The sequence below is a fragment of the Cinclus cinclus genome, chromosome 12 (genome assembly GCF_963662255.1).
Source record: "Cinclus cinclus chromosome 12, bCinCin1.1, whole genome shotgun sequence".
Taxonomy (NCBI): Eukaryota; Metazoa; Chordata; class Aves; order Passeriformes; family Cinclidae; genus Cinclus; species Cinclus cinclus.
Window position 1 is genome coordinate 17,608,350 of NC_085057.1, and position 17,764 is coordinate 17,626,113.

Below are 17,764 nucleotides of genomic sequence, written 5' to 3' on the forward strand. Positions count from 1 at the left end.
CCAGGAAATGTCTTTACCCAGGAGGCAGGGAACAGGCAGAGGAAGAGGGGTGAGTTGGGAAGCTCCACCCAGGGCTCCACAAAGAACCAGCGGAGTGTCTCAACAAGGGCTCTATGCCCAAAGAGCCAGTAGAGCTTGGCCGGAAATTCCTGTGCTGTGGACACTTTGTCTTCAAAGCCATGAACTCATTTGCTTCCCCAGGCCCTGGGAATTGCTCCTGTGCTCCTCCTGTGCTGCTGTGGGCACCCACAGGCACTGCTCTGGCCTGAGAAACTGCATAGACAGCTGGGAGTGTGATAGCTGTGCTGGTCTTGGCACAGGTATGAGGCAAAGCCCCTGGGTGTCCCTGGGCTGGGGGCGGTGCCCAGGCTGGGCTTGGCAGAGCCTGTCTGCTCCTGGAGGGCTGGGGGCACAGCTCTGGCCTGGCCATCCTTGGGGGCTTTTCACATTCCTGCATGCCTTTACAGCCTCCAGGGCTGAGCCGGAGCGCCGTGGCCCCATCCTGACCAGGCGGTCAGGATTGGAGCCTTCCCATGGCTCCCCAGCATCAGAGGACATCAGCCCCAGCTCCCGCAGCACCGTGCCATCGGGTCTGGCTCCCCTGTCTCCAGAGACCAGCCAGCGCAGCAGACCCCAACATGCAGCAGGGCAGCAGTCGCTGCCAGCTGCCTCAACAGACACCACCTGCCCAAGAACATCAGGGTCACCATACAGCAGCTCCACAGACCCTGACTACAGGGTCCACTCCAGGCGTGCTGGGCCTGACCGCAGGCGAAACCGCTCTCGCCAGCACCGTCGGGCCCCAAATCGACGCGTCCGGTCAAGGAGTCACCGTGACAGGAGCAGCAGGACAAATCCAAGGGCCAGGAGGCCCAGGCAAAAGCAGACACCATCTCAGGAATTCACCAGACACAACCGCTCCCGCCAGCAGGGTCGGGCCCGGAATCCACCTGTCCGGTCAAGGAGGCGGAGTGTCACACGGCACAACAGAATTACAATTGCGGACAGGCCCAGGCGAAGGGATATATTGATGTGGGCGTGCCGCGGACGCCGCCGCTCCCGCCAGCAACGTCGGGCCCAGACTCTAGCTTTTCAGTCCAGGAGTCAGCGTGACAGGAGGCACAGGCAAATTTCAAGGCCCAGGCTCACAGGGACCCCATCAGGGACATCCCCCATACGCAGCCGCTCCCGTCTGCAACGCTTGGCCTCGAATCGACCTGTGCGGTCCTGGAGTCGTCGGGACAGGAGCAGGAGAACATCAGCAAGGGCTGACAGGTCCAGGCGCAGAGGGACACCGTCAGGGAATTCTCACAGGGGCAACCGTGCCCGCCAGCGACGTCGGGACTCAACTTGGACATCAAACAGCAGGACTTAGTGCAGCCAGCTTGGTTCCGGCCCGGATGGACAGACCGTAGACCACGCAGGAGATCACTGAGAGGACTGCAAAGTTGGCGATCAAAAATGAATAATGGGTACAGATTGTTGAGACAAAAATAAAGAGGATTTATAAATACAAAAATAACCAATGGTATGAAGGCGAGCACAGTATAAAGGGGTGCGCCAAAAGGGCCAAGGGCAAGGGTAAACACAACTTATGCAAGGTAGGGTAGAGGTGGAGTTTGAGGGTGACAGTCCAATAGGAAAGAGGGATTAGGAATATGCAAAATATTGCAGCGTTTTTAAACTTATAATCTTACTGAGAACTTTCTGGAGGTGATTAACATATAGGCACAGGGGATGCTGGCAGCGAACCAGTCTCTTCAGCGTAACTGCAGTGGCTTTTCCCACATCCTCCTTCTACCTTGACAACTTGATTTCACGCCAACAACGTAGTGTCATCTTTTCTTTCTAGTCCGTCTGTTTGCTGCCGTAAGTGAAGGTGAGAACAGTCAATACAGGGATTTGAGATTAGCAGGGTTGTGAGAAATCTGCATTGGCTCTTGACATTTCTATTGGCAGGAATGAAGTCTGTGCTAAGTACCTTGATTTCTATGTTATCGTGGATTAAGTGAAAAGTCACTTGAGGCCGTGGCTAATTGCAAAGGACACTGGTTCCTGCCTTTACACTCCAACCTCAGATGTTTCCCCCACGGGTTAGCATTGAAAGTGAACCACTCCTTAATGGGCTTGCATGCGTTTAGGGAGACATGAAGAGCAAGGATTCTCTTAGGGAAGCTGCCTTTGGAAAGGAGGTGTGCTGTGTTGCTGTCCTGCTGCTCTGGCATTGTGGTCCCGTGCAGTAGCGGCCGCTCGCTTCTCCCCGAGCCCGAGCACACCTGCCCGGCTCCCAGGGCTGCGGGAAGGCGCTGAGGGAACTGCGCGAGCTCGGCTCGGGGCAGGGACCCGCCGGGGCCTTCCCGCCCTCCAAACTCCGCCGCCCTGCGCCCGCACTGTCATGGCGGCTCTTACCCACAAGGGGGAGCCCTGAGCCCTGGAATGGTGCCGGGGACGTTCTGGCCCTCAGGAAGGTGAGGGCGCGGACCTGTTGCAAACTGTGCCATAGGTCCCATTTCCTGACAAAAGGATGTCCTTTCATGCTTGAGCTTTACACACTTTCAAGCCTGATCTGCAAGAAGGGACATTCAACCTGCGGCACACGTTGCGGCCTGCAAGCTTGAAGTGATGTCTAGCTGTTAGATAAGCCCAGCACTTGTTGCTAGAATTCTCTTTTTAAGGCTCAGGGCTGGGCACGTTTCACTGATGTCAGAACGAGAGGTAGGCTAACCAAGCTTGGGAAGAAGGATGCTCACTGACAGTGGACACAGAGGATGCAGACGTTTGGGGCCATAAGAACATCTGTTGGGACTGCCAAGATAAGGAGAACACTAAGAAATTCATCTCAGCTAATTTGCTGAAATTGTTGCCTTCTCCGCCATTGTCAGGTCGCACTGACACATGGCCTGAGCTCAGCGTTCCCTTTTGTGGCCACGGGAAATCTCTGCTCCTGCCCCTGGCACAGGGCGCTCGCTCTGCCAGCAGGTCACGGAAGGCGATGGATGCCCAGGGAGGGAGGCTTGAGCAGAGGAGAAAGGCCAACACCACTGCAGGCTTCCAAAAGGGCAGCAAGAAGGAGCCAGGAAACTGCAGGCCCATCAGCCTCACCTCCATCGTCGGAAAGGTGACAGAAGTGCTCCTCCCGGCTGCCATCTCTAAGCCTGTGGAATAACAGGAAAGGAAAACTACGCTTGACCAATCTCATAGGCACCTGTGCTGCAGTGACTGGCTGGGTTTGTGAGGGGAGAGCAGCGGCTGTTGTTGGCTGGGACTTCAGCAAGCCTTTGCCTCTGCCTCCCATAACATGTTCCTGAGGCAGCTCTGAGAGAATGGGCTGGAGAAGTGGGCAGTGGAGCTCCAAACTCAGAGGGTTGTGACCTCAGGGGGCCGTGCTGGGACCAGCCTTGTTTGCCTTATTCCCCAGTGACCAGGCAGAAGGGACGGAGCGCTGCCTCAGCCCATTTGCTGATGGGACAGAACTGGGAGCAGGGGCTGATGCACCACAAGGCTGCGCTGCCCTTCAGTGAGACCCGGACAGGCTCGGGGCTGGAGCAGAGAGGGACCTAATGAAGTTGCACAGGGGAAAGGCTCCAGAAGAGCTCGTAGCTTTGTAGTTCTCAGACAATAACATTTTTTAATATGCTGTGGGAATGGAGCTGTCTGGGATGGACAGTGGGACGGTCTCGCCTTCTTACACAGAAGGCAGCAACCTAAGACCATGGGAATCGGGCCTGTAGGTAGGGGGACTAATGTTCAAAGAGGGGGAGCAAGGCTGGAGAAGTGAGGACCCGTGAGAGTGGATGTGCTAGCAGGCCTGCCCATATAAAGCTGTGCTTCCAGAATGTTCCCAGATTCTCCCCCTGGTTGGCTGCAGTTTGCTGCATTATTTTGCATATTCCCAACCCCAGTTTATGGTTGGATCCCTGCCCTCAGACGCCCCTGCCTTTGAACACATCCCTTCAGGGCCTTTTGTGGTTGGCTCCACACTGCACGTTCTCCTTTTGCTGTTTTGCCCTTAAAGCTGCTTTGCTTTTCGGGTAACCCAGTTGTGCCTGTCCCTTTGATTTGCCACTGCACCCAGCTGGCTCGGCCCCAGGTTTGCGTGGCAATGAAGTGTGACAGTATACTGCAATATAGAACAAGGTATTGTGATGTCCAGTCTGGGAGAGCACTAAATCCCTGTATGTTACAGGAGGAGTTCTTTAAGTGTACGTGAAGAAAGTCTTTGAGACAAGCAGTGGATTCAGAAACTTCCCCTAATATTATGTGGGATTTTCACAATTTCTGGAATGCTGGATGAAGTGTAAGGATGCCAAAAGGAAAGGGAAAGCTAAACAATACATCTTCTTCTACAGACCAGCAGCATTTCCTGTTTGTTCCGTGAAGAAGTTACCAAGCAACGTTACTTTTGAAATCCTTTCAGAGATCAAACAGGAGAAAGTATTGGCCAAAGGTGTAAGCCTGTGTTTCTGAACAGGAACATGTTTCTTGTGTCAATTCAAGGTCTGTACCAGGGCTTGTGGGTTTTTATACGTAGCCTTTGAATGCGAGTTGCTTCTTTGCAGGACTTTTAAAAATTACATTGTGTCTTGAAGATGAACATTTCACTGTGTCCTGCTGTCCAGTGCTGAACAGGCTTGAGAAGGAGTAGGTAGCTCTGTGTCTATGTGTAACATGCGGGAGCAGCACTGGAGCAGTGCCCAGGGCCTGGAGAAGCAAACGGGTTCCTGGTGCTGAGGACAAAGTGTCCACAGTTCAGGACTGTCTGGCCAAGCTCCTCTGGCTCCTTCTGCTTTGAGCCCTTGACGCGACATGGGTTCCCTACAGATCCCCAGCTGCAGCTCCCCAGCTTATGCCTCTTCCTCTGCCTCCTCCCTGCCTCCTGGGTAAAGGCACTGTCCGGCATTGCTCTGGCTGTGCCTCCCTCCTAGCTCCGAGAAGGCATGGTTTTCCACCCAAGGTGACTCTCCCATGGAGACAGGAGAATGGATGAACTCCTGCTGCCCCAGCATCAGGCAAGTGCAGGGTGTCCCTGCTTGTCAGCCCCTTGCCCTGTTCCCCAGGGATCCTGCTGATTGTTCTACAAGTCATTGACCTGGACTTTCCAGCATCCTGTTTGCAAAGACATGAATGAGAAAAGTCTACAAGAACTCCTTGTGCTTCTCGTCTTGATTTTTTTTTTTTCAATGTATTTGCCAGTAGGAAAGCATGGAGCAAACTGGCAAAGTTCCTTTACTGTGGGAAAAGCATCCTCCTGCATTTGACTTCTGAGTGGAGGACTGCTGAAGCTCTCCAGTCAGACGTACACAGGAAACTCCCATGGGATTCTCTGGGTTTCCATCGTGTCAGTGTAAAAGATGACGTTTCTCATGAGCTTAATACAAATTTTTCCATTTAATATGAAATGCCAGGGTTGTTAGTTCATAGGATGACACGGAAGTTGAGGTTGGGAGGCAGCTGTGGTGGTGTCCCGCTTTATGTCCTGCTCCCAACGGTGATGACCAGCGGCATCAGTTCAGGTTCATCTTAGATGACTCCAGGCCGGTCTTGAGGAAAAGGTCAGTTGACCTTGAGCAGCTTTTGAATCTCTCCAGTGCAAGAAACTCCACACAGGCTCTCTGGGCAAGTGACTGCCAGGGGCTGGAGGAGAGATTTCCCTTGGCCGGGGCCGGAGCCCTGGAGTGGCACTGCTTGAAGAGCACCTTTCTGCCTGCAGGGCCACCCTCGATGGCTGCCCCAGGGTCTGCCATCAGACCCTGCTCTTCCTGCAGGAGTCCCTGCCTTGGTTCAGCGCTGACCAAAGGCCTGGATCCATCTTGGAACCTGGGTTCCCAAGGGGGCCGCCTCAAGTGGTTGCCGGGGAGCTGAGGCCATGCCTGCCCCAACTGTGGGTGCACGATGCTGATGTCAGCATGGCCATTGTGACCTGTGCGACTAAGGGTATAAAAGGGAACGCTGGGCTCAGGCCGTGTGTCAGTACGACTGACAACAGGAGGAGAAGGCAGGGCAAGGACGCGGCTGCCCAGGGACCAGAGGGATCCAGTGGAGACAGCAGCGTTCCACAGCGCGACGCCGGGAGGAGAAGGCGGACAGGAGCAGGGCTCACGCAGGGCTGAGCAGGGAGTAGTGCCCTCGTGGCTCTGGGCTTGTTCTGATATCCCCCCACGCTCTTCTTTCTCCCACAGAGGAGGAGGACAAACAACTGCAGGAGACTGTGGTGCTCCCTCACAGGGACTCACCGCTGACCAGAACCATGTGTGACAAGAACCAGGAGGGACTTGAGGCCAGAGTGCCAGGTGAGGGCAAAGCAGCCCTCCCACAGCCTGGCCCAGGGGCTCCTGGGGCAGCCAGCATGGGCCCCAGAGCAGAGGCAGGGGCAGGCAGGAGCTGCTCAGCCATGCTGGGGCTGGGAGCCTCCTTCCTCCCCAAGTGGGGCCCAGCTGGCTGAAGGGGCAGCTGTTGGGACACCGTGGCTGCAATGGCCCCTGCTCTCCAAAGCCTGCAGCCCTGCCCATCAGGCAGGCAGGCAAGCAGGCAGGCAGGGACAGAGCAGCCCTTGGGGCCGATGCTGCAGGCTATGAGACTGGCAGAGGTGCTCATGCCGGGTGCATTTGTCTCTGTCCCCTGCAGCATGCATGCTGTGCCACCGCACAGAGGCTGACCCGGACATCTGCAGTGACATCGTGCAGAAGTACGGGCTCTGTGCCCACGTGTTCTGCCTGGTGAGTGGCTCTGGACCCTCTCTCCAGCATTGCAATGGGCAGTCCATGCCACTCTGTCCTCATCTACCCCTCCCCTTCTCTGCAGTATTTTGCCACTCTGCTTCCTCGACAAGAAAATGAACGTGTTGGACTCGTGGGCTTTCTCCCTCGAGACATCCACCATGCAGTCAGGCGGGCGGCACAGAAGGTGAGAGCCTGACAAAAGGGCAGGGACATTTGTGCCAGGCGAGGTTTGCCTGAGCTCAGACCGGACACCAGGTGACAAGGGGGGGGCCGGTCCTTCCAGCCCTGTGCGGGACACAGCCTGGCTCCCAGCAGCTGCACGGAGGATCTGGCACAGGATCCTCCTCCACCAGGCAGCTCTGCGGGCTGAGACCCAGCAGCGGCCACATCCTGCACCCTGCCCGCAGCCGTGGGGCTGTGTGGGGAGGCCCCGAGCCCATGGCTGATGGGGCTGCTTGGCTCTTTCCAGTTCTGCTGTGTCTGTGGCCAGAGCGGGGCTACCATCTTGTGCTGCGAAGAGAACTGCAGCGCATGGTTCCACCTGCCCTGTGCCAAGGAGGGCGGCTGTGTCAACCAGTACATTATGCCATACAGGTACCTCCTCCTAACTTCTGGCCACCCCTGGAGGGGGGGAATCCAGCATTTCTCATTTTGCCCATCCCTTTGCCCCCAGCTCCTACTGCCCTGAGCACTGTCCAGAGCAGGACGTGCATGTGACTCCAGAGCCAGGCACCGAATGCCCAATCTGCATGGAGCCTGTGGAGAACAGACTCTCCTATAGGACAATGGTGTGCCCAGCATGCAAAAGGGCCTGGTTCCACAGGGATTGCATCCAGGTAGGAGCCATGGCCTCAGCCCCGGGGCACAGCAGGTGCTCAGCAGCACCAGGGCCTCACTCACACTGCTTCTGTTTGCCCTGCAGGGACAGGCCATGCGCGCTGGTCTTTTATCCTTCCAGTGCCCCCTGTGCAGAGACCGTGAAGCATTCATTGTTCACATGTTCACCGTGGGGATCCGAATCCCCTTCAGGTTGGTGTTCTTCTGCCTGGCCAACAAGACAGGAGGCTGCAAGTGCTGTGCCAGGCCCTGGCCCAGCACTCCTGGCCCAGCATGCCTGGCCCTGGCCCTGGCGCTGGCCCATGAGTCTGGGCTTCAGCTTCACGGATGACATGCAAAAGCACTGGAGCAAGAGCAGGGACACCCTGTACCTCCGTGAGGGCAGGGCAGTAGAAACTCATCAGCTACTCCTTTCTCCTTCAGACAGCCAACATGGGAGGACAACGATGCCTTTGCAGGTCTAGGAGAGAGGCACAGCCAGTGCAATGCCAGGAAATGTCTTTACCCAGGAGGCAGGGAACAGGCAGAGGAAGAGGGGTGAGTTGGGAAGCTCCTCCCAGGGCTCCACAAAGAACCAGCAGAGTGTCTCAACAAGGGCTCTACGCCCAAAGAGCCAGTAGAGCTTGGCCGGAAATTCCTGTGCTGTGGACACTTTGTCTTCAAAGCCATGAACTCATTTGCTTCCCCAGGCCCTGGGAATTGCTCCTGTGCTCCTCCTGTGCTGCTGTGGGCACCCACAGGCGCTGCTCTGGCCTGAGAAACTGCATAGACAGCTGGGAGTGTGATAGCTGTGCTGGTCTTGGCACAGGTATGAGGCAAAGCCCCTGGGTGTCCCTGGGCTGGGGGCGGTGCCCAGGCTGGGCTTGGCAGAGCCTGTCTGCTCCTGGAGGACTGGGGGCACAGCTCTGGCCTGGCCGTCCTTGGGGGCTTTTCACATTCCTGCATGCCTTTACAGCCTCCAGGGCTGAGCCGGAGCGCCGTGGCCCCAGCCTGACCAGGCGGTCAGGACTGGAGCCTTCCCATGGCTCCCCAGCATCAGAGGCCATCAGCCCCAGCTCCCGCAGCACCGTGCCATCGGGTCTGGCTCCCCTGTCTCCAGAGACCAGCCAGCGCAGCAGACCCCAACATGCAGCAGGGCAGCAGTCGCTGCCAGCTGCCTCAACAGACACCACCTGCCCAAGAACATCAGGGTCACCATACAGCAGCTCCACAGACCCTGACTACAGGGTCCACTCCAGGCGTGCTGGGCCTGACCGCAGGCGAAACCGCTCTCGCCAGCACCGTCGGGCCCCAAATCGACGCGTCCGGTCAAGGAGTCACCGTGACAGGAGCAGCAGGACAAATCCAAGGGCCAGGAGGCCCAGGCAAAAGCAGACACCATCTCAGGAATTCACCAGACACAACCGCTCCCGCCAGCAGGGTCGGGCCCGGAATCCACCTGTCCGGTCAAGGAGGCGGAGTGTCACACGGCACAACAGAATTACAATTGCGGACAGGCCCAGGCGAAGGGATATATTGATGTGGGCGTGCCGTGGACGCCGCCGCTCCCGCCAGCAACGTCGGGCCCAGACTCTAGCTTTTCAGTCCAGGAGTCAGCGTGACAGGAGGCACAGGCAAATTTCAAGGCCCAGGCTCACAGGGACCCCATCAGGGACGTCCCCCATACGCAGCCGCTCCCGTCTGCAACGCTTGGCCTCGAATCGACCTGTGCGGTCCTGGAGTCGTCGGGACAGGAGCAGGAGAACATCAGCAAGGGCTGACAGCTCCAGGCGCAGAGGGACACCGTCAGGGAATTCTCACAGGGGCAACCGTGCCCGCCAGCGACGTCGGGACTCAACTTGGACATCAAACAGCAGGACTTAGTGCAGCCAGCTTGGTTCCGCCCCGGATGGACAGACCGTAGACCACGCAGTAGATCACTGAGAGGACTGCAAAGTTGGCGATCAAAAATGACTAATGGGTACAGATTGTTGAGACAAAAATAAAGAGGATTTATAAATACAAAAATAACCAATGGTATGAAGGCGAGCACAGTATAAAGGGGTGCGCCAAAAGGGCCAAGGGCAAGGGTAAACACAACTTATGCAAGGTAGGGTAGAGGTGGAGTTTGAGGGTGACAGTCCAATAGGAAAGAGGGATTAGGAATATGCAAAATATTGCAGCGTTTTTAAACTTATAATCTTACCGAGAACTTTCTGGAGGTGATTAACATATAGGCACAGGGGATGCTGGCAGCGAACCAGTCTCTTCAGCGTAACTGCAGTGGCTTTTCCCACATCCTCCTTCTACCTTGACAACTTGATTTCACGCCAACAACGTAGTGTCATCTTTTCTTTCTAGTCCGTCTGTTTGCTGCCGTAAGTGAAGGTGAGAACAGTCAATACAGGGATTTGAGATTAGCAGGGCTGTGAGAAATCTGCATTGGCTCTTGACATTTCTATTGGCAGGAATGAAGTCTGTGCTAAGCACCTTGGTTTCTATGTTATCATGGATTAAGTGAAAAGTCACTTGAGGCCGTGGCTAATTGCAAAGGACACTGGTTCCTGCCTTTACACTCCAACCTCAGATGTTTCCCCCACTGGTTAGCCTTGAAAGTGAACCACTCCTTAATGGGCTTGCATGCGTTTAGGGAGACATGAAGAGCAAGGATTCTCTTAGGGAAGCTGCCTTTGGAAAGGAGGTGTGCTGTGTTGCTGTCCTGCTGCTCTGGCATTGTGGTCCCGTGCAGTAGCGGCCGCTCGCTTCTCCCCGAGCCCGAGCACACCTGCCCGGCTCCCAGGGCTGCGGGAAGGCGCTGAGGGAACTGCGCGAGCTCGGCTCGGGGCAGGGACCCGCCGGGGCCTTCCCGCCCTCCATGCTCCACCGCCCTGCGCCCGCACTGTCATGGCGGCTCTCACCCACAAGGGGGAGCCCTGAGCCCTGGAATGGTGCCGGGGACGTTCTGGCCCTCAGGAAGGTGAGGGCGCGGACCTGTTGCAAACTGTGCCATAGGTCCCATTTCCTGACAAAAGGATGTCCTTTCATGCTTGAGCTTTACACACTTTCAAGCCTGATCTGCAAGAAGGGACATTCAACCTGCGGCACACGTTGCGGCCTGCAAGCTTGAAGTGATGTCTAGCTGTTAGATAAGCACAGCACTTGTTGCTAGAATTCTCTTTTTAAGGCTCAGGGCTGGGCACGTTTCACTGATGTCAGAACGAGAGGTAGGCTGACCAAGCTTGGGATGAAGGATGCTCACTGACAGTGGACACAGAGGATGCAGACGTTTGGGGCCATAAGAACGTCTGTTGGGACTGCCAAGATAAGGAGAACACTAAGAAATTCATCTCAGCAAATTTGCTGAAATTGTTGCCTTCTCCGCCATTGTCAGGTCGCACTGACACATGGCCTGAGCTCAGCATTCTCTTTTGCGGCCACGGGAAATCTCTGCTCCTGCCCCTGGCACAGGGCGCTCGCTCTGCCAGCAGGTCACGGAAGGCGATGGATGCCCAGGGAGGGAGGCTTGAGCAGAGGAGAAAGGCCAACACCACTGCAGGCTTCCAAAAGGGCAGCAAGAAGGAGCCAGGAAACTGCAGGCCCATCAGCCTCACCTCCATCGTCGGAAAGGTGACAGAAGTGCTCCTCCCGGCTGCCATCTCTAAGCCTGTGGAATAACAGGAAAGGAAAACTACGCTTGACCAATCTCATAGGCACCTGTGCTGCAGTGACTGGCTGGGTTTGTGAGGGGAGAGCAGCGGCTGTTGTTGGCTGGGACTTCAGCAAGCCTTTGCCTCTGCCTCCCATAACATGTTCCTGAGGCAGCTCTGAGAGAATGGGCTGGAGAAGTGGGTAGTGGAGCTCCAAACTCAGAGGGTTGTGACCTCAGGGGGCCGTGCTGGGACCAGCCTTGTTTGCCTTATTCCCCAGTGACCAGGCAGAAGGGACGGAGCGCTGCCTCAGCCCATTTGCTGATGGGACAGAACTGGGAGCAGGGGCTGATGCACCACAAGGCTGCGCTGCCCTTCAGTGAGACCCGGACAGGCTCGAGGCTGGAGCAGAGAGGGACCTAATGAAGTTGCACAGGGGAAAGGCTCCAGAAGAGCTCGTAGCTTTGTAGTTCTCAGACAACAACATTTTTTAATATGCTGTGGGAATGGAGCTGTCTGGGATGGACAGTGGGACGGTCTCGCCTTCTTACACAGAAGGCAGCAACCTAAGACCATGGGAATCGGGCCTGTAGGTAGGGGGACTAATGTTCAAAGAGGGGGAGCAAGGCTGGAGAAGTGAGGACCCGTGAGAGTGGATGTGCTAGCAGGCCTGCCCATATAAAGCTGTGCTTCCAGAATGTTCCCAGATTCTCCCCCTGGTTGGCTGCAGTTTGCTGCATTATTTTGCATATTCCCAACCCCAGTTTATGGTTGGATCCCTGCCCTCAGACGCCCCTGCCTTTGAACACATCCCTTCAGGGCCTTTTGTGGTTGGCTCCACACTGCACATTCTCCTTTTGCTGTTTTGCCCTTAAAGCTGCTTTGCTTTTCGGGTAACCCAGTTGTGCCTGTCCCTTTGATTTGCCACTGCACCCAGCTGGCTCGGCCCCAGGTTTGCGTGGCAATGAAGTGTGACAGTATACTGCAATATAGAACAAGGTATTGTGATGTCCAGTCTGGGAGAGCATTAAATCTCTGTATGTTACAGGAGGAGTTCTTTAAGTGTACGTGAAGAAAGTCTTTGAGACAAGCAGTGGATTCAGAAACTTCCCCTAATATTATGTGGGATTTTCACAATTTCTGGAATGCTGGATGAAGTGTAAGGATGCCAAAAGGAAAGGGAAAGCTAAACAATAAATCTTCTTCTACAGACCAGCAGCCTTTCCTGTTTGTTCCGTGAAGAAGTTACCAAGCAACGTTACTTTTGAAATCCTTTCAGAGATCAAACAGGAGAAAGTATTGGCCAAAGGTGTAAGCCTGTGTTTCTGAACAGGAGCATGTTTCTTGTGTCAATTCAAGGTCTGTACCAGGGCTTGTGGGTTTTTGTACGTAGCCTTTGAATGCGAGTTGCTTCTTTGCAGGACTTTTAAAAATTACATTGTGTCTTGAAGATGAACATTTCATTGTGTCCTGCTGTCCAGTGCTGAACAGGCTTGAGAAGGAGCAGGTAGCTCTGTGTCTATGTGTAACATGCGGGAGCAGCACTGGAGCAGTGCCCAGGGCCTGGAGAAGCAAACGGGTTCCTGGTGCTGAGGACAAAGTGTCCACAGCTCAGGACTGTCTGGCCAAGCTCCTCTGGCTCCTTCTGCTTTGAGCCCTTGACGCGACATGGGTTCCCTACAGATCCCCAGCTGCAGCTCCCCAGCTTATGCCTCTTCCTCTGCCTCCTCCCTGCCTCCTGGGTAAAGGCACTGTCCGGCATTGCTCTGGCTGTGCCTCCCTCCTAGCTCCGAGAAGGCATGGTTTTCCACCCAAGGTGACTCTCCCATGGAGACAGGAGAATGGATGAACTCCTGCTGCCCCAGCATCAGGCAAGTGCAGGGTGTCCCTGCTTGTCAGCCCCTTGCCCTGTTCCCCAGGGATCCTGCTGATTGTTCTACAAGTCATTGATCTGGACTTTCCAGCATCCTGTTTGCAAAGACATGAATGAGAAAAGTCTACAAGAACTCCTTGTGCTTCTCGTCTTGATTTTTTTTTCAATGTATTTGCCAGTAGGAAAGCATGGACCAAACTGGCAAAGTTCCTTTACTGTGGGAAAAGCATCCTCCTGCATTTGACTTCTGAGTGGAGGACTGCTGAAGCTCTCCAGTCAGACGTACACAGGAAACTCCCATGGGATTCTCTGGGTTTCCATCGTGTCAGTGTAAAAGATGACGTTTCTCATGAGCTTAATACTAATTTTTCCATTTAATATGAAATGCCAGGGTTGTTAGTTCATAGGATGACACAGAAGTTGAGGTTGGGAGGCAGCTGTGGTGGTGTCCCGCTTTATGTCCTGCTCCCAACGGTGATGAGCAGCGGCATCAGTTCAGGTTCATCTTAGATGACTCCAGGCCGGTCTTGAGGAAAAGGTCAGTTGACCTTGAGCAGCTTTTGAATCTCTCCAGTGCAAGAAACTCCACACAGGCTCTCTGGGCAAGTGACTGCCAGGGGCTGGAGGAGAGATTTCCCTTGGCCGGGGCCGGAGCCCTGGAGTGGCACTGCTTGAAGAGCACCTTTCTGCCTGCAGGGCCACCCTCGATGGCTGCCCCAGGGTCTGCCATCAGACCCTGCTCTTGCTGCAGGAGTCCCTGCCTTGGTTCAGCGCTGACCAAAGGCCTGGATCCATCTTGGAACCTGGGTTCCCAAGGGGGCCGCCTCAAGTGGTTGCCGGGGAGCTGAGGCCATGCCTGCCCCAACAGTGGGTGCACGATGCTGATGTCAGCATGGCCATTGTGACCTGTGCGACTAAGGGTATAAAAGGGAACGCTGGGCTCAGGCCGTGTGTCAGTACGACCTGACAACAGGAGGAGAAGGCAGGGCAAGGACGCGGCTGCCTAGGGACCAGAGGGATCCAGTGGAGACAGCAGCGTTCCTCAGCGCGACGCCGGGAGGAGAAGGCGGACAGGAGCAGGGCTCACGCAGGGCTGAGCAGGGAGTAGTGCCCTCGTGGCTCTGGGCTTGTTCTGATATCCCCCCACGCTCTTCTTTCTCCCACAGAGGAGGAGGACAAATAACTGGAGGAGACTGTGGTGCTCCCTCACAGGGACTCACCGCTGACCAGAACCATGTGTGACAAGAACCAGGAGGGACTTGAGGCCAGAGTGCCAGGTGAGGGCAAAGCAGCCCTCCCACAGCCTGGCCCAGGGGCTCTTGGGGCAGCCAGCATGGGCCCCAGAGCAGAGGCAGGGGCAGGCAGGAGCTGCTCAGCCATGCTGGGGCTGGGAGCCTCCTTCCTCCCCAAGTGGGGCCCAGCTGGCTGAAGGGGCAGCTGTTGGGACACCGTGGCTGCAATGGCCCCTGCTCTCCAAAGCCTGCAGCCCTGCCCATCAGGCAGGCAGGCAGGCAGGCAGGCAGGCAGGGACAGAGCAGCCCTTGGGGCCGATGCTGCAGGCTATGAGACTGGCAGAGGTGCTCATGCCGGGTGCATTTGTCTCTGTCCCCTGCAGCATGCATGCTGTGCCACCGCACAGAGGCTGACCCGGACATCTGCAGTGACATCGTGCAGAAGTACGGGCTCTGTGCCCACGTGTTCTGCCTGGTGAGTGGCTCTGGACCCTCTCTCCAGCATTGCAATGGGCAGTCCATGCCACTCTGTCCTCATCTACCCCTCCCCTTCTCTGCAGTATTTTGCCACTCTGCTTCCTCGACAAGAAAATGAACGTGTTGGACTCGTGGGCTTTCTCCCTCGAGACATCCACCATGCAGTCAGGCGGGCGGCACAGAAGGTGAGAGTCTGACAAAAGGGCAGGGACATTTGTGCCAGGCGAGGTTTGCCTGAGCTCAGACCGGACACCAGGTGAGAAGGGGGGGACCGGTCCTTCCAGCCCTGTGCGGGACACAGCCTGGCTCCCAGCAGCTGCACGGAGGATCTGGCACAGGATCCTCCTCCACCAGGCAGCTCTGCGGGCTGAGACCCAGCAGCAGCCACATCCTGCACCCTGCCCGCAGCCGTGGGGCTGTGTGGGGAGGCCCCGAGCCCATGGCTGATGGGGCTGCTTGGCTCTTTCCAGTTCTGCTGTGTCTGTGGCCAGAGCGGGGCTACCATCTTGTGCTGCGAAGAGAACTGCAGCGCATGGTTCCACCTGCCCTGTGCCAAGGAGGGCGGCTGTGTCAACCAGTACATTACGCCCTACAGGTACCTCCTCCTAACTTCTGGCCACCCCTGGAGGGGGGGAATCCAGCATTTCTCATTTTGCCCATCCCTTTGCCCCCAGCTCCTACTGCCCTGAGCACTGTCCAGAGCAGGACGTGCATGTGACTCCAGAGCCAGGCACCGAATGCCCAATCTGCATGGAGCCTGTGGAGAAAAGACTCTCCTATAGGACAATGGTGTGCCCAGCATGCAAAAGGGCCTGGTTCCACAGGGATTGCATCCAGGTAGGAGCCATGGCCTCAGCCCCGGGGCACAGCAGGTGCTCAGCAGCACCAGGGCCTCACTCACACTGCTTCTGTTTGCCCTGCAGGGACAGGCCATGCGCGCTGGTCTTTTATCCTTCCAGTGCCCCCTGTGCAGAGACCGTGAAGCATTCATTGTTCACATGTTCACCGTGGGGATCCGAATCCCCTTCAGGTTGGTGTTCTTCTGCCTGGCCAACAAGACAGGAGGCTGCAAGTGCTGTGCCAGGCCCTGGCCCAGCACTCCTGGCCCAGCATGCCTGGCCCTGGCCCTGGCGCTGGCCCATGAGTCTGGGCTTCAGCTTCACGGATGACATGCAAAAGCACTGGAGGAAGAGCAGGGACACCCTGTACCTCCGTGAGGGCAGGGCAGTAGAAACTCATCAGCTACTCCTTTCTCCTTCAGACAGCCAACATGGGAGGACAACGATGCCTTTGCAGGTCTAGGAGAGAGGCACAGCCAGTGCAATGCCAGGAAATGTCTTTACCCAGGAGGCAGGGAACAGGCAGAGGAAGAGGGGTGAGTTGGGAAGCTCCTCCCAGGGCTCCACAAAGAACCAGCGGAGTGTCTCAACAAGGGCTCTACGCACAAAGAGCCAGTAGAGCTTGGCCGGAAATTCCTGTGCTGTGGACACTTTGTCTTCAAAGCCATGAACTCATTTGCTTCCCCAGGCCCTGGGAATTGCTCCTGTGCTCCTCCTGTGCTGCTGTGGGCACCCACAGGCGCTGCTCTGGCCTGAGAAACTGCATAGACAGCTGGGAGTGTGATAGCTGTGCTGGTCTTGGCACAGGTATGAGGCAAAGCCCCTGGGTGTCCCTGGGCTGGGGGCGGTGCCCAGGCTGGGCTTGGCAGAGCCTGTCAGCTCCTGGAGGACTGGGGGCACAGCTCTGGCCAGGCCATCCTTGGGGGCTTTTCACATTCCTGCATGCCTTTACAGCCTCCAGGGCTGAGCCGGAGCGCCGTGGCCCCATCCTGACCAGGCGGTCAGGATTGGAGCCTTCCCATGGCTCCCCAGCATCAGAGGCCATCAGCCCCAGCTCCCGCAGCACCGTGCCATCGGGTCTGGCTCCCCTGTCTCCAGAGACCAGCCAGCGCAGCAGACCCCAACATGCAGCAGGGCAGCAGTCGCTGCCAGCTGCCTCAACAGACACCACCTGCCCAAGAACATCAGGGTCACCATACAGCAGCTCCACAGACCCTGACTACAGGGTCCACTCCAGGCGTGCTGGGCCTGACCGCAGGCGAAACCGCTCTCGCCAGCACCGTCGGGCCCCAAATCGACGCGTCCGGTCAAGGAGTCACCGTGACAGGAGCAGCAGGACAAATCCAAGGGCCAGGAGGCCCAGGCAAAAGCAGACACCATCTCAGGAATTCACCAGACACAACCGCTCCCGCCAGCAGGGTCGGGCCCGGAATCCACCTGTCCGGTCTAGGAGGCGGAGTGTCACACGGCACAACAGAATTACAATTGCGGACAGGCCCAGGCGAAGGGATATATTGATGTGGGCGTGCCGCGGACGCCGCCGCTCCCGCCAGCAACGTCGGGCCCAGACTCTAGCTTTTCAGTCCAGGAGTCAGCGTGACAGGAGGCACAGGCAAATTTCAAGGCCCAGGCTCACAGGGACCCCATCAGGGACGTCCCCCATACGCAGCCGCTCCCGTCTGCAACGCTTGGCCTCAAATCGACCTGTGCGGTCCTGGAGTCGTCGGGACAGGAGCAGGAGAACATCAGCAAGGGCTGACAGGTCCAGGCGCAGAGGGACACCGTCAGGGAATTCTCACAGGGGCAACCGTGCCCGCCAGCGACGTCGGGACTCAACTTCGACCTCAAACAGGAGCATGTAGTGTTACTTTTATTTCTAGTCCGTCTGTTTGCTGCCAGAAATGAAGGTGAGAATGGTCAGTTCAGGGATTTGAAATTTGCAGGTCTGTTAGAAAACCGTATTAGCTCTTGACATTTTTATCAGCAGGAAAGAAGTCTGTGCTAAGTACCTTGATTTCTGTGCTACCATGTATTAAGCAAAAAGCCACTTAAGATTAAAAAGGACACTGGTTCCTGTCTTTAGACTCCATCCCCAGGTGTTTCCCCACTGCTTAGCCTTGAAAGTGAATCACTCCTTAATGGTCCTGGATGTGTTTAGGGA